At 39.1% G+C, this 17,502-nt stretch overlaps 1 protein-coding gene across 25 annotated transcripts in view; it reads left to right on the forward strand.

Moving 5' to 3' along the window:
* Nrcam (neuronal cell adhesion molecule) overlaps window positions 1-17,502 on the forward strand; it is a 283,437-nt gene that overhangs the window by 65,148 nt on the left and 200,787 nt on the right. For 23 of the 25 annotated variants that reach the window (XM_031357027.1, XM_031357036.1, XM_031357025.1 and 20 more), the window contains exon 2: window positions 2,065-2,221. The gene's annotated coding sequence lies outside the window, so the exon portion shown is untranslated. The remainder of the gene's footprint in view (window positions 1-2,064; window positions 2,222-17,502) is intronic. The other 2 variants (XM_031357030.1, XM_031357029.1) reach the window with 1 other exon arrangement.

Genomic DNA, 17,502 nt, shown 5'->3' on the forward strand with positions numbered 1-17,502 from the left:
GTGGGATATGATTGGGATGCTCATATTCAACCATGAATCTCAGTCTTGCTCCTCTGACGTACAGGTATAGGATGAGAAATTCAGCTCTATGTGGAGCTTCCTAATCATGGGATGGACCATAGACAGAGAGATGGTTAGGCTACATGATCTTGGATCCTCTTGGAACCTGGGTTTTTATTTTTACCACTCTTTTGTTTCTTTCCAGCACTGTCTAATGAAAATCACTCTTTTATGTTTATATTATAAAGAGTTCTAGAGATAACTGTGATGCAATGGAATTAAAATACACCCAGGATGTTAGAGACAGTAATGGTTTTGCATTAGCTTCTTAACTAAATTCAATTTCATGTGTGAAATATTTATAAATTAGATTTTGTTATAGTCAGTAGCAATGCTTTCAAGAAAGGAAATCATTTACATAGTATAAATGAGGTGTAATAGCAAACTGCAGCACAGATTCCTCTTTCCTGTGATGGAAGATAAGTGGAAGAATGTTTATTGTCTGAAGCTATTGCAGAGGACATTCCAGAGACTCCAGTGACATATTTAAATTCAGGCATCAGATGGATTGAGTCTTGTAGGGCAGAGTTTGGTGACGACTCTTCTAAAAATTGTCTGAGGTGAAACAGTATTAAGTATTCAATATTCAGCTTTTCCTAATCACTCCATAAAACATGAACCCTCGTGCAAACAACAGAAATTGCTTATTTATACAGTCAAAACCCAAAATTACTGGGGGTGCTTCTGTTTCTGCTTTTCAATGTAAGAGTGAGTTGTCACTGAGCAGACAAATAGATGACAAGGTCTGAGGACAGTCTGGAGTGTGGACCCTTGCCTTGCAGCTTGTTTGAGACAGGGGCTTTTGTCTGTGGCTACATATGCCAGGTTTGGATTGAGAGACTGTGGGGACTTTCCCATCTCCACTTCCCATATCACTGTAGGAGTTCTAGGATCACAGACACAGACTATTATATGTAGCTTAATATGGTTCTGGACATTGCAACCCAAGGCCTCACCATGCAGTGCTCTCCTACTGAGCTTTCTTCCTAGCCTGCCCACCCTATCAGTCTTTTTATTCTTTTTTTCTTTTTCTTAACTCCACCTAGAGCGCTAGAGTGCAGATAGGGTTGAGGAACTCTTAGCAAGCCCAAGTCCATACTGTTGGTGGCAGAGGGGCTTGAACATCTAGCTTCAGCTATTCTCCCTCTGGGCTGCCATTCTGGTGACATCAGCCTTCTAAAGAACCCTGGCTGTAATTCTGTAATTCTGTAATTCGTATTCTTCCTTCCTTCCTTCCTTCTTTCCTTCCTTTCTTCCTTCCTTCTTTCCTTCCTTTCTTCCTTCCTTCCTTCCTTCCTTTCTTTTTTTTTCTTTCTTTTTGATAACTACACTATCTAAGCATTCCTGCTTGGTGGATTTTAATTTTTACTTTTAATTAAGGTTTTACTCTGTTAAGTTCCACATTACCTAACAAGTTTTTTTTTTTTTTCATTTTTTTTTCTGACTACAGTGTGCCCAGCAACCCCTTTATTCCTGGTTGCCATCTTTCCTCACCCCTTCAAAGCCCACTCTGAAACATAATCGCATGGCTGAACTCTCTGACACTGTCAACCCTGATCAAATGCTGAGTACTTCATTGTTTGTTCTTTTCAGCCTGAATTAGACTCTTCTCAGAAAGAAGAGTTTGTGCGTTGAGGGGTTTGTAAACCGTGATGTATGACCGTGAAGTAGTAGAGAAAGATACGAGCTGGTGCTTTTTCTCTTTTTTGATTCCTATATACAGCTGTTTGCTTCTGTTGAGAAGTATTTCAGATTTCTCTGCTGCACTGAAATGTAATTGGAGTTAACTTTTTTCATTATTCCTGTTCCTTAAATTGTTTAAAGGTCTTAGATTTCCTAACGCTTGTAAATGCAATAATGCTCTGTTCAAATGAATTACAAGATTTCGTATGTATCGAGTTCCCTTGTTTATTTTAGGTAGATAATAAAAGGAAACTCAACTTAATAGAATGAACTGTCCCCCAAGATTTTACATTCCTTTGTGTTAATTTTTTTCCTTCTCAGGAATTTTTGTGACATTCACCAGTGAAACCCAGTAGCCCTGTTTGCTGCAGGCTTCTTACCAAGGCTGCTCTCAGCTGTTGACATCACCCTGAGAAAAGGTGAGCTTCAGAAACCAGGGAAGCATTGGGAGGCTCCTGACACCGAGGATCTTCTGAAGGTGAGCGTGGGTAGCTTCTTTCTTGTCCTTGGTAGTTAAATTAACTGGTGCGTCTGCCACAATCCACTTCTTCAGAGAATGAATAGGGAACTGTTCCTGAGAATTCTCTGTGTGTGAACATGAGATTTCCTTTGGGGAAGAATTTTTAGTGGTAAATGAATGGACAAGTCCATTAGGATACGAACATATTAGGGTACAATAAGACTTCAACAGACATTAATGCATCTCAGATCTGGAGGATGGTGTATGGTGAAACAGGCTCCTGGAAATGAAATGGCTTTTGAAAGATGATCAGAAATGAGCCATATAAATGGCAGAGGTAGAAAAGGTACCCCTCCCAAGGCTGGAGCAGAAGGGTACAGCTGTGAATCTCAAAAGGAAAACAGCGAATTGTATTTTCAGTGAAACTGTGATCTATGAAGATGTATTTGAGCACATATACACACTCTTATGAGCATTGCTAAAGTAACAGCAACAAAACCCATGGTCTAGCTGGGTATGGTGACAAGGCTTCTGTCCTGGCACTCACGGCAGAGGCTGCCAGAGCTCTGTGAGTTAAATGTCAGTGGGGTCTGCATAACTGCAGGCCAGCCAGACCACACAGTGAGTCCATGTCTAAAAGTCAATAACTCCACCCCCTCAAAAAAAATCAAGCAATCAAAACATAGTAGTAGCGCTCTATTTCTAAGAATTGTTTTGTAGCTAGTGGCGGTCTGTCTTTATGCATGCTGTACCTGGCCGTCCAAGGCGCACATGGTTTAGTTTATATAAAAGCATGTTGTAAGCTCAAATATCTTTACATAATAAGAAAATTATTTATAACCCTCCAATATACTCTCAAATCTTTCGAATGTTTTCCCCAGAGTTTATCAATAAACCTTGCTATAGTCTCATAGTAAACACTCAATAAATATCTCTGAAACGTTAAATATAGATATTTATATTAAATGTTAAATATAAATATAGATAGATCTGTTAAAAAGAAGAGCATGACAAGTCCATTAGGATACGAACATATTAGGGTACAATAAGACTTCAACAGACATTAATGCATCTCAGATCTGGAGGATGGTGTATGGTGAAACAGGCTCCTGGAAATGAAATGACTTTTGAAAGATGATCAGAAATGAGCCATATAAATGGCAGAGGTAGAAAAGGTACCCCTCCCAAGGCTGGAGCAGAAGGGTACAGCTGTGAATCTCAAAAGGAAAACAGCAAATTGTATGGCAATGTGGAACCTTAAGGTCCAGTGTGTGTGTATGTATGATGAAAGAGAAGCTTTAAGCCGAAACTCATGGGCATTTTAGGTGCGTTACTCTGGAGTAAAGAGAATCCAAGAGGGTTAGCAAGACTGAAAGAAGGAAAGACTGATTTTGGAATAGTCTAGGGAGTATTTTCGAGAAATAAAATTTGAATAGAAGCAGTAAGGAACAGAACAAGAGAGTTATTTGAAGAAGTGAGAATATGCTAAATTTGAAGACTGGTTGTACTTGGGAGGAAGAAAAATCAGGACTTAAGACTTTTGAGTTTCTGACTTGGATGACTAAGAACATGATGGAAATGTTCAGGGGATAAAAGGTGAAAGTAGAGTACTTTTGAAGAAGCGAGGACATCAAGGCAGATGGGGACATCTGGGTAGAATTGTTTACCAGGTGGCTGGAAGGATGAAGTGGCGATAAAAGGGGAAATTGGATCTAGAAACATTGAAATTGTAGACCATCATAGTCAGTGTTCTGTTGCTGTGATAAAAAAAAACTAAGGAAGCCAACTTACACAGAGGAAAGATTTGGTTGGCTCAAAGTTGCAGTCTATGGTCACCTGGCTGTGTTGCTTTTGGGTCTGGGGTGAGGCAGGAGGTCATGATGAGAAGCATATTATAGAGTAAAGCTGCTAATCTCAGTGTGACTGGAAAACAGAGAGAGGAGGGAAGGGTCTAGGATCCCACCATCATCTTCAAGGGCATGTCCCTGATAACTTGATTTCCTCTTATTACACCTTACCTCCAAGAGCCTTCACCAGGTCTCTACAGGCCCAAAGGCTAGCCACACTTTAGCTATAAGCTCTCTAGAGACACCTACACTCCAAACCACTGTCCAGGGATCTAGCTTAGTAGAATAGTGCTAGCCTTGCATCCATGGAACCCTGAGGTCATCTCTAATATCACAAACTATGAAAACTGAAAAGAAGTAACAAGATCCCAAGCAGGCAGTAACTACAATTTTTTAAACTGTAATTTAAAATGTAATTTAATTAATACTTAAGTGTTCAATATTATTTGTTCATATATGTAAGACACAGCCCAAAATCTTATCAATTTCTATTTGAATATTATCTGTTGTTTCATTTATATAAGTGGCTGTACGTCTTGTTTTCATGACAGGATAGATTGAGCTGTTTCCTAGGAACCAAAATGGTAGCCCTTTTAGTTTGAGAAAAAGAACTTTTAAACACTGTTTACAAACAAAAAAACCCTACATTTTAGGAGTGCTGCTATTCAGTATCATCCTCCATTTTAATTAGTGCCATTTGCCCAAGTATAATTCTTTTTTAATATTAATTATCCTGGTCTCTTGTCAATTCCTCATTTCCATTGCCTAGTGAAGTGTCTGAGCGTTGTTTACAGGAGACTCATGGCCTTTCTCCAATGCTTCAGTAGGGTGGTACTGAGTCCACACTTTGGTATTCCTAGCATCCACTCTGAACATGGTTGACGGATCTGTCATAACAGAGGCCGCAGTGTTTGAGAGTGAGTCCCCCCTAGTTAGACTTCAGGAACTTATTACTCAGAGCCTTCTTTGAGGGAATGTCATGGGTAAGAATTTTAAATTCAAATAATGCTTACAATTGTGCTATTTTGAGTCAATTTTATTGAATTACTATAGCCTTAATTAGCTTAATGGCTAATTTTCTTAAGATGTACTGGAGAATTACAAAACCTTACCATTGTAGTCTCTATAGTCCACTTCATTATCATCTTGCCAGAATCGGCTCATTTATCACTTTCATTTTCAAACACAGAAAATTAAATTAAGGCAGAATTTGGTAAACGCTTTAATCCTAGCAGCTGGAACTAGTGATTGGGTTTCTTGAGACACTCTGGCCTTCCTCCAGTATCATATTCATTCTCTCTCTCTCTCTCTCTCTCTCTCTCTGTGTCTGTCTCTCTCTCTCTCTCTCTCTCTCTCTCTCTCCCCCTAACCAAACCTTGTTGAACTGCACAGAGTGAATTATCCAGACATTTTAAAACATGTAATAAAACTAAGAACCAAGAACTGCTTTACACTGATGGCAATTACACTGGTTAGTTACTCAGAATTGACCAAATATATTTTACTTTAAAACATGAGGCTGTGGTTAATACTTTATAGTTTTAATTTTTATGATTCTTTGTAGTTTTAACATGGACCTTTTTTCTGTTATCTTCTGTTTTTCTATACTGGTTCTACCACTACACTAGAACCCTAAACCATCCCACCTATGTTTAATTTCTAGTTTGAAAAGGATACTAGTGTTTTCAGAACTTATTCTTATAAACAGAAAATTTTTCTGATTTGCTCAATTACACTGAAGTCTGCTGTGGATTTTATGTATAGAAAATGTGTCTGTGAACAAGCTCAGTTCCTATGATTCAGAATGACGGCATAAGCATGCAAATAGTAGGTAGTCATGAAGACAATGAATTATTCTGTGTGGTGTTCACTGTTCATGGGTTGACCATTCTTGACTGTGAAAGCAGTGGGCTGTGACTCATTAGCGTGTGTGTGAAATGTGTTTCAATCATGCCATGGCTGCCAATAGGAAAAGGGGTTTCCACTGGGATGTGCAATACATGGGGGTTATTCCTCACTGGTTCACCCTCTTCGACTTTTTTGTCTCTATTCTGTCTCCTTGCTCTTTTTCTTTCTCATACTTTCTAAGTAACAGACACATTCATTTGATCCCTCTTAAAAACATGATCCTTTATGGGTTTTGTTTATAGAACTGAGTGGAAACAGGAAAAGGAATGCAAGCTCTGGGAGGCAGTGGCTTTTGCAGAAGGTTTCTTGGCGACGTTATATAGAGTAGTATGAACTGGTATCTTAGTTTAGGATTTTCCTGCTGAGAACAGACATCATGACCAAGGCAACTCTTATAAAGGATAACATTTAATTGGCGCTGGCTTACAGGTTCAGAGGTTCAGTTCATTATCATCAAGATGGGAATATGACAACATCCAGGCAGGCATGGTGCAGAAGGAGCTGAGAGTTCTACATCTTCCTTTGTTTGAAGGCTGCTAGCAGAATACTGGCCTCCAGGCAGCTAGGATGAGCGTCTTAAGGCCCATGCCCACAATGACACACCAACTCCAACAAGGCCATACCTTCTAATAGTGCCACTCCTTGGGCTGAGCATATACAAATCATCACAACTGGAGTGAACAGATGTGGGAACTACTGTAGACTGAGCACAAGATGGCCTGGCACTGTGAACAGGGGAGGTAGCTCTAGCCACTGCTGTTTGGCTTGATGGTGGTAGTGTCTTAGCATGGGGGTGGGGACACAAAATGAAGCTTTCTGCCTAGATTCTGGTGAGTGCTGCAAGTACCAATGTATTAAACACAAACAAACAAACAAAAAAGAAATAAGATAAAACAAACAAATACACACATAAAACAAAAGCCACAGCAACAAAAGCAATGGGTAGGGTTTATGTTCATTTTGGAATCGGCACTTAAATGCATTTAAAGTAGGTAGTAAGTTTCCAGATTGTCCTCCAAACATAGGATTCTGAAAGGAGAAGATTTTGAGAGAGAAACGGTTGAAAAACAGAAGTCATGGGTGAGTTGCCAGTGTGACACTTCTGAGTGGGCACTATTTCAACAGGCTCAAGTCATTTTTAGCAGTTAAACTTGTCATCCAGTGCCCTGTGTGGTGTGCAGTTTTATAAAGAAGAAAGGAAATGCTGAGCCGCTGACTTTTGGTGCAAACTCAATCCTACCATAGAGGTCATAGACCTCACATCAGCAGTTTGTGCACCATATTGATGGAGGACAATGGCAGTGGATATCTAATCGGATAACATCCTGCAGCTTTTGAATTTTCACTCTCCACTGCCTTTTGTTGTTTGGGTACTTTCAAAATTATTCCTCATTCAGGTTTATTATTAACTTTTGAACCTCAGCTCTCATGCCTGTGTCTTGCCGGCCAGGCTGAAATGAGAGTGGTGGTTAGAGAATTTGTTTTTTCAGTAGTTGATAGAAGAGCAACGTAACATAATATGAATAAATGACTCTTTATATTTCCCATCATATAAGCTGCATTCATTATCCCCTGGGCATCTACTTTGAATTTGTGCCCTAATAAACCATTCCTGCTGGCTGATGATTTTCTACCTTTTTTAGAGCTGCTATCCAATGGATAAAGATATAAGAATGAATAATAAACACTTTCATCTTAATCTTTGAAACATTTTTGTTGTCCTTATTAAAATAGAAATATAACAGCAAAATTTCTTCTTCATACTCAACCTTATCATTACTAAGACATTTGTTTGAGTCAAGAGTTATCTTGAAGCAATTGTATCCTTTAATATGCTTTGGAAAATAAAATCCAGAAGGAAAGATTGAGGATCAAATGATGCTTGAGGATGCAAAGCCATGAACTGGTTCATATTCACTGAGTGTAACACCTCTCGTCTAGAGGACAGGGACATCATTATTGACAGGATGATTTGGACGTGGCAATAATCATTATCTTTCCATATTTCAAGTTCTCTCCCTCTTCTGTCCTCTTTGACATCTCAGTTTCATGTTTGTATTGCATACCACGTAAAACTATGAGAGAGAGAGAGAGAGAGAGGCGCAGTCAAAGACAGAGTCCAGGAGCAGAGGATTGGAAAAAGACAGAAAGGCTATAAATCAAAGCACCATATGGATTTCTTTCCTCGAGTTTATGCCTGATTCTTTTGGCATCAAATGATAAGATCTGTAACTTATAAGCCCCTAGTCAGGTGTCCAGAACCATATCCCAAGCTGAGTCACTGTAGCAGAACTATGGTACCACCCACATCCATCCACTTCTCTGGGCTCAGGCATCGTTTCCCTGCCTCTGGGAGTGTTGAACAGCCTGAAGAAGGCAAAGAAATAAAGAATATAATACAAGCACTTCAGAGGCTGAGGCAGAAGGATCAAAATCAAGGCCAGCCTGGGCTACACAAGGAATCAGACTTTCTCTGATTCACACACACACACAGACAGAAAGAGAGACAGACAGACAGACAGACGGACAGATAGGCAGGCAGATAGACAGACAGGGACACAGAGACAGATAAAGACAGACAAAGACAGAGAGAGAAAGAGAGAGAGGGGAGAGAGAGAGAGAGAGAGAGAGAGAGAGAGAGAGAGAGAGAGAATCTTGAAAAAAGAAAAGAGTGGGCAACTTTCAAGCCTGAGTCATTAAGACGGAAATCAACTCAGAATTTTGTCATTCCAGAAATCATGCTTATTTGTTTGGCAAATGAAAGATATTAGCCACTATCATCCGAATTCATTTTTCTCTATAAATAAACTTACATTGCTTTCGTGTCTAAATATGCCTTTATAAACTTTTCTGATAACCTTACAAATCTCTTTTCATTAAATATGTAATTATGTGCATTTAAAAATATACTAGATATTACCATTGTTTTCAATCTTATGTGCTATCTCTATGCATTTATATCAGAATTCGTTAACCATTTGTTTATGCCCCAGGTAAGCTTTTTCTTGGTACATATAATAGGATGATTATTTTTAAATTCTCTTGAGTATTATTACTATGAAAGGCTTTGAAATAACAGCAGTAAGTCTAGATCTCTGGAAAAGAAATTCTTTAGACATTAAATAATGGAGGTGAGATTACAAGTTTTTAAACTAAAATATTAAAATATTTTGTTGTTAGGGTTCAGGGGAGATGGCTTGGTCAGAAAACTGCTTTCTGTGCAAGCATGAGGACCCGAGGTCAATCTTTATTACCTACATAAAAATCAAAGTGTGGTGATGTGCTGCTCTAATTCCAATGCAAAGGAGGCAGAGATGGGAAGATCCCTGGAGCTCATTGGCTGGCCAGCCAGATCAGTGAGCTCCAGGTTCACTGACAGATCCTATCTTAGAAAACCAGGTGGAAATGATTACAGTAGGCACTTCACATCAGTCTTGGACCTCCACATGTACATGAGTACATATGCACATACATCCATGCACATGCATGCACACATGTAGGCAAACACATGCACATGCGTATCTCTTCCACACATAAAGATCTTGATTTCAGAAAGAAATAGAAGCCACTGGGAAGTTTCTAAATAGCTCTGTCTGTCGGATTTTGCATGCTGTCTTTAGAATGCCTTCTCAGAAAATTTTAGAAGACAGTGTACTGGATGAGAGAGGAAGGCTCTCAGGAAGCCAGGAAGCCAGGGCCTGGTTCTGGTTCTCTAGCCACAGATGATCTCCTCTTCCTCCTCCTCCTTCTCTTCCTTTCCCTCCACCTCCTCCTCCTCCACTTTTTCCTTCTCCTCTTCCTCTTTACCCTCATTAAAACAAAACCACCTCTGCACAGGTTTCCTCTGCACTTCTGACTCCTAATCCTAACTTACATGTAAATTAATACAGTCATCCTCTTAAAAACAAAACAAAACAAAACACCACCTAGTAGACCCAAGCACTCATTTGCCCCAGAGCTGCTTAAGGACCCAGGCAGTCCTTCCCACAATACAGCCTTGCGTTCTTTGTCTCTTTCTTTTGACACAGATATAAACACGGTTTTTTGGTTTATTATTGAATTTGGTTAAATGAGTCTACTGCTAGAAAAATAAGTCTGAAAGATATCCTTACTTTATTCTCCTCAGGACATTCAACATAAAAACCTTACTTCTTTCTGTGGCTAGCAAGCTAAGACTCTTAAATGACTTCTATCCCAAGAGAAGCAAAGTATGCAATCATTTTTCTTCCAGGATCCCCTCCTAGTCATGAAACAAGGAGGCCACATCAATGGACATGGCCTCAGAATCTTAACATTATCTTGATCTGGGTATGTAGCCCATGTCTGACTATGCAAGTGTCCTCACAAGTGACACTTTCATCCACATGTCCTTGCTGGGATTTTGTTCAGCATTGTCTTTGCCCTTTCCTAAGCTACTTTCATGCGAACTAAACTACCCCTTTCCTTCAGAGCATGTGCTGAAGCACATGTTACTCCTCTACAGAGCCTTCATTGGTTATCCTAATCACGCAGTGTGGCCTGTCTCTGCATCTCCCCCATAGAGTTGAGCATCTGTACTAATCTATCTTCTACTATGCAGTGACTCAGAAAGCATTCTTGAACTCACAGTAACATCTGTCTTCTCAGGTCATACAAGTGTTTGCTCTCAGATGTATGTTTTCAGTCCAATATGTATATGCATCCAGACAAGGAGATAAAGGTACTTTGGAAACAAAATTTACCAACAGGACTGAAAATAAAATTGCTCTGTCCTCTCATATCCTGAGTAGTAACACACTGATCAAAGCATCTGCTTACCGCCAAGTGACAGGATTAAGGTTTAAGCCTGGTTTCAATCCCTGAGGGCCATTCATTAGAGAGTCTCTATTCCATACAATTTTTAAAAATAATGCCTTAGATTCTTCTAAGATTATTAAAATTAGTATGTGAGATGTATATATATATATATATATGTATATATATATATACTACACATATACATACACATATGTATATAAATATGTAAATGATGTGGGGGACACACATGGGGACATTAGAGGGCATCTAATAGGGTCAGTTCCTTCTTTCTATCAAGTAGTATCTAGGGTTCTTTGCCTCTCACAAAAGAGTGTGGCATATTGTCTATATTCAGTCTCATGATACCCTAGGACACAGTAATATCATAATTTACTTCTTATTGTTCTGATAAAAGACCGTGACCAAAAACAACTTGAGGAGGAAAGGGTTTATTTGGCTTATACTTCTATATCACAGTCTGTCATGTCAATGGAGGAAGTCAGGACAGAAACTCAAACAGGAACCTGGAGGCAGGAACTAAAGCATGGGCCAAGGAAGAAGCCATTCTACTGGCTTGCTCCTCATGGCTTGCTTAGCTCACAATAATTCCAGGACCACCTGCGCAGGGATAGCAGTGCCCGCAGTGGGCTGAGCCCTCCCAGGTTTGCCTAAGGGCAATCTCAAGGAGGCGGTTCTTCTAAATTGGTGTTTCTGCTCCCAGATAACTCCAGCTTGTGACAAGTCATCAAAAACAAATCAGGATAATTTATATCTGCTAAATAAGAAAGCTTGGAGGATGTGCCTTCTCCAGCAGACACAACACTGACGGTAGCTAGTTCTTATTTTAGTTTCAACAGTCACGTTTCCTGGAAGTGTGGTTTACATACTAGCTGCCTGGGTTTCACCCTGAGCTTATTAAAAATTAAACTTTCCCGTTCTGCCTTTGAACTCCTGAATCAGAATATGCATGTTAACAAGAATCTTGGGATTCATGTATACTTTAAAGTTGGGGAATGCTGTACTCTTAGGACAGCTGAAGCCTCTGGCCTATATTGGTGAACGAGTAACTTTTACTTCTGTTAATGCCTTCAAATCTCACCTGTCAAATCCTTGTACCTTTGAAGAGGTTTCACAGAGATACGGTAGTGTAATACTATAACGAGACATGGCTTGTTCATCCCGAGTGAACAAAGCAGAGCCAGGGATTGATGCAAAAGCAAGAGCAATTTACTGTTCCAACACATTGGGGTTGTCGTGCACCTGAAGGAGAGGGGGCAACCTTGTGCAGCCCGTTCGGCCAGTTTTTTTTTTCCCAAATAGAGCTCACTTTTATTGCCAAACATATATTGTGTATGTGATTTTACATTTTTTATTAGATTTTTCTTTATTTACATGTCATATGATATCTCCTTTCCCAGTTTCCCCTCTGAAAAAAAATAAAAATAAAATAAAAAAACAAAAATGAAAACGAAAACAAACAATAAAACGTGTTCCCTTCTAGTCAGAGCAATTAGACAACAAAAAGAGATCAAAGGGATATGAATTGGAAAAGAAGAAGTAAAATTATCAGTATTTACTGATGGTATGATAGTATACTTAAGTGACCTCAAAGATTCCACCAGAGAGCTCCTAAACCTGATAAACAACTTCAGCAAAGTAGCTGGATATAAAATTAACTTGGCCAGTTTTTATACAGTTTTCAAGGGTAGAATAGAGCAACAGCCTCTAGGCACAATGTGATTGGCAGAACAGTGTTTTAAGCTGATTGGTCCTTAGGGAATGGGGTAGCAAGGAGTTCCTTTATCTTCTGGTGGCTAAAAGTTGGTCTGCCCAGAGGAATGTGTCTGTGTGATCTGGGATTCCCTCATCTGCAGGTCAGATCCCCCTGTGGTCTGAGGAATGTAATTAGCCTCTCCCTTGGGGAGGTGAGGAGGGGTGTTTATGCACTCTATGACCTTTCTTTTCTAGGAGGGGAGGGGTCTGTGGAAATTTTCCAAAGTTTCTGAGCTTTGGTGGTTAATTTCAACATTTTAAAAGTCTAAATTTGGTCTAAGTCATTTTTTAAAGATTTATTTTATATACATGAGTACACTGTCATTGTCTTCAGACACACCAGAAGACAGCCTTGGATTTCATTACAGACGGTTGTGAGCCACCATGTAAGTGCTGGGAATTGAACTCAGGACCTCTGGAAGAACAGTCAGTGCTTTTAACCAGTGAGCCATCTCTCCAGCCCCTAAGTCATTTTTTAAATCTTCCAACTCACAAGGATATGTTTTCTTCCCTCCATCCCAGCTTTTGCACTGCAACATTTTTTTGACTATTAATCAGCCTTTTCGCTTTAAAAAGTTACATTTGTTTGCTTGTACATATGTGTGGATTCATGCTTGGGAAGTGGTGAGCATATGTTCTGCATGTGTGTTGAGGTCAGAGGACAACTTACTGGAATGGGTTCTATCCTTCTGCCATGTATGTTCTGGGATCAAATTCAAGTCATCAGGCTTGGCGGCAAGTACCTTTACTCACCTTTGTATGTGTGTATGGTGTGTGTGTGTGTGTGTGTGTGTGTGTGTGTGTATGCATATACATATATATGTATGAATGTATGTATGTATAATGTGTGTATGTGTATTGTGGGTGCATGTATATCCTGGCATGAGTATGTAGGTCAGACAACAACGTTCAAGAGACTGTCCTACTTTTCCTCCTTGTTTTTGAGCAAGGTCTCTGCCTTTGCAGATTCATATGATAGGCTAGTTAGCCCAAGAGCTTCCAGGCAATTCTCCTTTCTGCCTTCCATTTCCCATAGGTGTGCTGAATTACAGATGTGAGTACTACTCCATTCAGCTTTTAACATGGGTTCCAGGGATTGAATATAGGTCACCAGCCTTGTGTGATGAATGACTTACATCTGCCCTGCCCCTCATCAGTTTTATCTTAAGGCAAACCTACCACTTCCAACCTTGACTCAGTAACTGCATCATGATGATACTTAATTTTCAGAAGTTCAGTTTTGGCATTCAATTTTCAGTGAAACATGGAATTAAAACTCAAGCACAAACCTTTAATCCCAGCCCAGAAGGCAAGGGCAGGTGAATCTCTGAGTTTGAGGCCATCCTGGTCTGCAAACTGAGTTTTCGGACAGCCAGGGCTGTACAGAAAAACCATGTCTCGGGGCGGGTGTTGGGGCAGGGGGAAAGGGCTGTACTTCATTATTTGTTTTTCTATTTGGTGAGGGAATCTTGCACATGCTGATCAAGTGCTCTACCACTGATTTACTTCCTCAGCGCTCAACTTAATTGAAAAGACATATATTCTAAAGCTCTTGATCTTGATTTTTGTTTAAACTCCACGTTTGTCTTTGGGTAGGAAACCAAGAATGAGATCTATACTGTAGGAGCCAAACAACTGCCCTGGAATGTTAAAGATGAAAGCTAGTCAAGTCCTTAGCATTCTGGGGCCTGTGTCTCCAGTGGTTCCTCCAGTACATTATAGCCAACCTCTGACTTCTTGTTTTCTGCCCTCAAAGCTCTCCTGCTGCTTCCTTGTCCTTTGCTCATTTTTCACTTTAAAGAGACAAGAAAAGACCTTTTTTCATGAATATTCATTGATTACTTCCCTTTCCAGCTACTATTTTGAAACTGCTTGCTCTCTCTCTCTCTCTCTCTCTCTCTCTCTCTCTCTCTCTCTCTCTCTCTCTCTCCCCCTTTCCCTCCAATCTCTCTCTCTCTCTCTTGTGACCAGGTTTGCTATTTCTCCATGTAGCTCTGGCAGTCCTGGAACTCACTCTGTAGACCAGGCTAGCCTAGACGTTAGAGATCTTCCTGCCTGTTTCTGCCTCCCCAGTGCTGGGATTAAAGGCATTGGATTAAAGTTTTGATCTGTTCATCATTACTGTGTAGGTAAGGTCCTGAGTAGAAAAGGCTGTATAACTCCGAGAAATCACAGATCGTGTGTGTGTGTGTGTGTGTGTGTGTGTGTGTGTGTGTGTGTGTACATAGCCACTATAACTGTATCTATTTTATAAGCTGTGAGCCAAAGCTTGGAGCCAGTGATTTAGTGATTTGTTTTAATTCACAAAATACTGAGTAGAGGAGAGTGAGGTGATTCCAGTTGTTGAAGTCTGGATTTCACACTGTTCCTCTTCCATCATCTTATAGAAACTGACAGTGGGTGACTTGGATTCCCTCTAAAGAACTGATGTATTTTATATCTTGATATATCACATTCTTAAGAAAACTGTTGCTAACCCTTAAGCCTGAGCACCGACCAGGATCTCTGCGGGCTGGCCTTTCTTCCGTGTGTCCTGGACTAGATGATGCTACCTAAGTCTGCCATATCAGCTCATAGAATGTCTCCCCACTGCTTCCCCCTGCTCTGGATATCAAAAGGTGCAGCCCTGGATGGCCTTGAAGGTTCAGCGCTGCTAGCCAGTCCCCTGTTCCCTTCACAAGGTTCTACTCTTCCACGGAGCATGGCACTCCCTCCTTAGGCCGCTGATCTCTCCTTAGTTAGACCATTTTCTGACTGCTGGATAGAGTTCCCTATGTGTGTCTCCTGACTCATCTTAGTTGTGGTGACAAAGGAGCCTGAAGCTAGGCCAGTGGGAGTTAGTGTTTCCCAGCTTGTTGCTGGATACAAAGTACTCTTTTGGAACTCAGTAACACTTATAATTGTCTTTGATCTTTCAGGCAAGATGTAATTAGACTTCCTCTGCAATTTACCAAGTGACTAGTGTATGCTATAAAAATGTTCGAGAGCAGGAGTATTTTTAAATAGTGTTAATTTTCTTTCCTGCATGCTAAAGTAGTACCTGGTTGTTACATACAAGTTGGAAAAAAATGAAGAAAATATGACAAAAATAAACACATGCAAAAATTAACATTATTTCTCATTATATCAAAGTGCAGGTATATACAGATATATATTTATCTTTTTGCAGGTTGTTTGATGTTATGGGTCCAATGACATTAATGCTGAATTTTTTCTTTGACTTTTTTTTTTTTTTTTTTGTGATGAAATATTGTATATGTACAAGAAGGATGAGAGGGTGCTTGTATCTGGGAGCATAGACGCTGACCTTGGGTGCACCACCAATTGCTACCCTGGAGCTTTGGAGAAGTTAATGACTTTGCTGAAGTTCTCTGTATACAAAACAAGATAAGACAGTCAACTATTTATAGAGAATTATAAGAATTCAATGGTAAACTGTCAACTATTATTTTTGAAAATAAGTATAATATACATATAAAGTAAAGAGGATCTTTTAAAAACACATAAGCAAGGGAATATTTTACCTTGCTTGCTCCCTTTAACCTTACAAAACTTTGAACCTAATATGATTAGTATTATACAGATATTTACTTAACCTTATATTTATGGGATTTATTCAAGATGATTTTTTATCCATAATAACAGTGTTCTATCCTAAGTGTATACTGTAACTTGTACCCCTCTGAGTTATTCATCAACTGTGATTATTGAAGATGCGTCTATAAATACTCTTGTGCCTCTTGTTGCACACATCAAAAAGCTTACTTGTGCTGTTTTACTTTTAATGGAATTTAATTGCAGGTTACAAGCACGCTCCACTAAATGGCTAATTTTCAAACTGCTTGTGCCAATGCTCATGTGCTCAAACCAGGAGTGTGTCAGAGATGATGTGAAGAATAGAGAAGATGTCTTTGGGAATTTAACTGTTACTTTGTTATAATTGCAACTTTACTTTCTGATTGCCTTAATAAGGCACTTACCATTAGAGTTCTTTTCCATAAGACAGTTTTAGAAGTCTGTAGAATTTTTATTTTTTCTTTTCTTTTAAAAACATATTTATATGTGATTCTTATTCTTCACCCCTATTGGAGTTCTCTGTCATTCCAGTGCCAACCTATTCTCATCTTTTGTCAGTTCTAGTAAAATCTCAGCCAACACTTCTCTGAGCATCATCTCCTTCTGGTCTTTGCTCTCCTTAGTTCTTGCCATTCTAACTAGACATATTTGAACCTTCTTCATTTATTTTTTTCTAATGGCTCTTCTTATATTGTTCTTTGGTATTATAACATGAGTGATTTCTTCAACTCTGCTTTTAAAAATAGGTTGTATCTAATAGCAAGTTTATCTCACTTATTTACTTTTAACACTTTTTTTTTGTAAAGTTAAACAATTTTATTTTCTTTGTTTCCACAAATTCCCTTCATTTTCCTTTGGCTTAATCACAATTATAGCCCCTTTTTATTTGTGACTTAAAATGTTTATATTGTAAGAAAAGATAATGTTGTCCATCTTAAAAGCATTTCAATTCTTCAACACTGTTGTGGCAAGTGCATTTCCATCACTGTGCAGCCAGTTTCTAGAATTCCTTATTTTGAACTGTTTGGCCATTAGCCACTCCCCTCCTTGCACCTAACACTGCACCTTCTACTTTCTGCCATTGTTAATCTGCTTGCTCTGGGTAGCCTACATAAGAAGAATCAGGAGGCATTTTTTGTTCCTGGCTTGCTATAATTAGCACAAACAAAGCTTATATTTTAGAATTTTCTTATTTCTAGTATATTTTAGAATTTTCTTTTTTCTAGTATATTTTAGAATTCTCTTCTTTTTAATATATTTTACAATTTTCTTCTTTTTGTTAAGCTTCACAATATTCCATTGAAAGTTCCATGGTGATTTTTTTTTGTTTTGTTTTTTCATAGCAGCCTTATTTATTTTTTTTAAACTTTTATTGCATTATGATGAGAAAAGTTACATGATTTCAATTTATCTGAATTT

Source organism: Mastomys coucha, unplaced genomic scaffold (genome assembly GCF_008632895.1).
Source record: "Mastomys coucha isolate ucsf_1 unplaced genomic scaffold, UCSF_Mcou_1 pScaffold6, whole genome shotgun sequence".
Classification (NCBI taxonomy): domain Eukaryota; kingdom Metazoa; phylum Chordata; class Mammalia; order Rodentia; family Muridae; genus Mastomys; species Mastomys coucha.